We start from the raw sequence: 4286 nt of genomic DNA on the forward strand, positions 1-4286 counted from the left end.
TTTACTTGTTTCAGTCATTTGACTGCAGCCATTTTGGAGCACCGCCTTTAGTCGAACAAATCGACCCCAGGACTTATTCTTTCTAAGCCTAGTACTTATTCTATCGGCCTCTTTTTGCCGAACCGCTAAGTTGCGGGGACGTAAACACACCAGCATTGGTTGTCAAGCAATGGTGGGGAGACAAACACAGACACACAAACACACATACATATATATATATATATATATATACATATATACGACGGGCTTCTTTCAGTTTCCGTCTACCAAATCCACTCACAAGGCTTTGGTCGGCCGGAGGCTATAGTAGAAGATACTTGTCCAAGGTGCCACGCAGTGGGACTGAATCCGGAACCATGTGGTTGGGAAGCAAGCTACTTACCATACAGCCCTCCAGCATATAGCCCCTGTTATTGGAGATCCTTGAATTGAGATAAAGTTACAATGTACCATTGTAGATTAAACACTTTTAACACTACCAAATTTTATTTACGCCTCCCTGACCCCTCCATTGGTATCACTGCCTCCGATATTTTGACTCCTCATTGAAAAACCAGATCTGGGAGGTTAAGAACTCAAGCATTGATAAAAAAAATTTGGCTCAGATCCATCAATTCCGAGAAAGTGGGTAGATCAATTGTATCAACCCCAATGCTCAACTGGTTTGGGTTTTTTCTCAGTGTAGTTGTCCAGGTGTTCTTTGAACCTCTCATTGATGCTCCTAGATGTCTCACGAATATAGGACTCCGGAATAACCTCGCAAGTCCCTTCCTGGCACTTAATCTGGTATACAGTGTTTGTCTTAAATGACCTACTTAACTCATTGATAGGTGTAGCGTCAACAAACAGTACACTGTGAACTTCTTATCATGCCAAGTATTATTTCTATTTCTTTTGTTGGTGTCCCTCTCCAACCTATTCCAGAACTCGTTGCGGTATAGGGGGCATATGCCATTTTCATCATCTCTTACAATGCGATCGAATCTCATTTTCGCTCCTTTGTACACTCTGATTCTATCGTACTGTGCGTAACCGGAACGTTGCATTCGGAATATGTAGTGCTGAATGTGTTGTTGTCTCTCTTGTGGTTGGTATAGTGGGGATACGCTCCTCATTAATCTAAGTCTGCCAGGAGGATTTTGTTTTTCGTAGTACTTGACATCGCCAAGTCACTACGAATTACCAGTGGATTACCCATAGGTTTATAGTAGTGTGAGTGGAGTAAACAGGGGTTATCAGTTCTGTTAATCATAGTATTTTCTATCCACAGCTCAGTATCTAGGACACGTAATCTATTTCTGGAATGTTTAGAGGAGTAGTCTACAGTAACGTTTATACTGCTATGGATAGAGTCAGCTATGTGTTGTATAGTTGTCATCATCTGTTTTTTTTTATTTAGTAGAGGGCTCATATGGGTATTACTTTTCAGGACGAGGTTAATGCCGTCGATGTATCGAGAGTACATAGCTAAGTAGATGATACGGGTCGCTAGGTACTGCTTAAAATATCCGTCCTACCATACCATGAAGAGATTGGCAACATCACCAGCGATCCCTACACCAATAGCACCGGCCTTTATTTGTTTGTAAAATTTATCATTAAACTTTAAAATATGGTTTTTAAGAGTGGTTCTAAAGCTGAAACAGATGGCGTGTGCGACAGTAGTTCTGATGTCGTGTACATCTGAAGGTGGGTGGTCTGATCTTTTCCAGCCGTGCAAGCGTTCACAGTAGGTCGTTTTGTATGCTAAGGTAATGGTAAGTTTTATTTTAATCTTAATAGAAGTGTTTGTCCTACTCATTGTTTCAAATATATACTGTATCGAGAACTTTCGCTTTATTTTTTTACTATATATATATATATATATATATATATGTGTGTGTGTATATATAAATATATATATATATATATATGTATGTATGTATGTATGTATGTATGTATGTATGTATGTGTGTGTGTGTGTGTGTGTGTGTGTGTATGTGTGTGTGTGTGTGTGTGTATACATGCATATATATGGGTACCTGACGTCACCAACAGTGCAATTAGCATGAAATACGTAGACAACGAGAAAAAAAATGGAAAACAGGACAGGTAAAGAGAGAGAAAGGACGCTTTATCAATTGTGAGCTGTCTATCTACTCATTTGGAACATGAGACAGTTGCTCTCATAAATTCTAAATTTTATTTTAGAATTTATGGAGAGTCAAAGTTGCGAACAAAAAAATGACAGTGGAGATATACAAGGAAACCGGACGGAAACATGCATGGCGCGTCGTTAGATCAGAACGGGATGAAAATAGTGAATGCTGGGAGAGACATTTTTTTTGAAGAGAGAAAAGATAGAAAAGAGAGAGAGAAAAAAAACACGTCCGTTCTTTTTAACGTCGCTGCAGGAAAAGAAAGATGGTCACGTGGGGAAAAGGAAAATGGACGATGGTCAAGTGGGGAAAAGAAAAATGGACGATGGTCACGTGTGAGAAACAAGAGAGGAAGAGAGAGAGAAAGAAGCGAGAGAGAGACAGATAGAAAGCGGTGAAGGAGGGAGGGGAGAAAACGGGTATGAGAGAAAGAGGGGAAGAAAACAGTATAGAGTAGATATATATTTAGGTGTTGGTTTGTTTACGTCCCTTAACTTAGCGATTCGGCAGAAAAAGAATAAGTACTTAAAGAACTTTTAGTTGAATGATTCGACCAAAATGTTTTTTTCCTATTTGACGAACCACTAAGTTAAGAGACATAAACAAACCAATACCGGTTGTCAAGCGGTGGTGGGGGTCAAACACACACACACACACATATATATACATAAGCCTGTCGCATAATATATACGACGGGCTTCTTTCAGCTTCCGTCCACCAAATCCACTTACAAAGTTTTGGTCGGCCTGAGGCTATAATAGAAGACACTTGCCAAAGATGCCACGTAGTGGGACTGAATCCGGAAACATTAATTATTGTAACTGTATCAAGTAATTTTTTACAGAGGCTTTTAAATGAACACACACACGCACACACGCACACACGCACACACACACCCACACATGCACACACATGCACACACACACACACACACACACACACACACACACACACACACACACACACACACACACACACACACACACACACACACACACACACACACAATTAATTTAAACAGCAGTTTGCAATGTTTCACCAAAAAGGAGAACTATAACTTGTCACTAAATGAGAGTAGGTTGGCGAAAACATTTTTAAACAGATAAACTAATGGGAATTTCTTATTTTCTTATTGTCTTGCTGTCTTATTTCTTATTTCTTATTTTCCAGATGGCAGGTCGCTTGAGTGTTCAGCTAGGATAGCAGCTCGCTCCCGATCAGCGGAAAACGTGTCGACAGTGCAGGAAATGTTTAATCGCAGCCCGCAAAAATCAACACACACACATCAAGCAGCTCGTGAAAGTGGACTAACAAGACACACAATACGTATGGTGTTGCATAAAGAATTGAATTTTCGTCCGTGGAAAGCCCATTGCGTGCAGGAGCCAAAACCTAAAGAGTGTGACCGCAGAAATGCAGAAATCCAAGAAGTTCAGATCTCACTCCATGTGATTTTTACTGGGGTTACACAAAAGAGGTGTGCCAGACAAAAGTTCGTACACTGGAAGGCTTGGAGACACGGATTAAGGAGGTTCGCAGTGATATCTCAGGCTACATCCTTCAGAGTGTTTTTCATTCCACTCATAGCCGTTTGATGGGGACAAATATCCGTCAAATGTAAATAATGTACATATATATGATTGACCATTGACTGAACACTATTCAATTTTTTTTCTCCATGTTTTTCTCCTTGTCTCCGTATTCTTTCTGTTGAAGAGCGTAGCTCGAAGCGTCAAAGACTTTCCGTATTCCCGAGTGTCATACTAATACATCCTTTTATTATTTACATCACCTGTCCTCGTCTGTTGTTGTTTTTTTGTACGTTCTCCCATATTTATTGTCATACATACATGCATATATATATATTTATATATATGCATGGATGTATGGATGTATGTATGACAATATGTATGTATCTTTATAACAGTATTAATCAATGAAATTTCAACATTTTCACGTTTTATTATTTACAATTTCTATAATTTTATAGGATTATGATAATAGTATATTATATATTTATTGTGATAACATTTGTACTTTCATGCGTTGCGCGATCATCAGGTTTAAGTAGTAGTAGTAGTAGTAGTAGTAGTAGTAGTAGTAGTAGTAGTAGTAGTAGTAGTAGTAGTAGTAGTAGTAGTAGTAGTA

This window comes from Octopus bimaculoides, chromosome 9 (genome assembly GCF_001194135.2).
Source record: "Octopus bimaculoides isolate UCB-OBI-ISO-001 chromosome 9, ASM119413v2, whole genome shotgun sequence".
Lineage (NCBI taxonomy): Eukaryota > Metazoa > Mollusca > Cephalopoda > Octopoda > Octopodidae > Octopus > Octopus bimaculoides.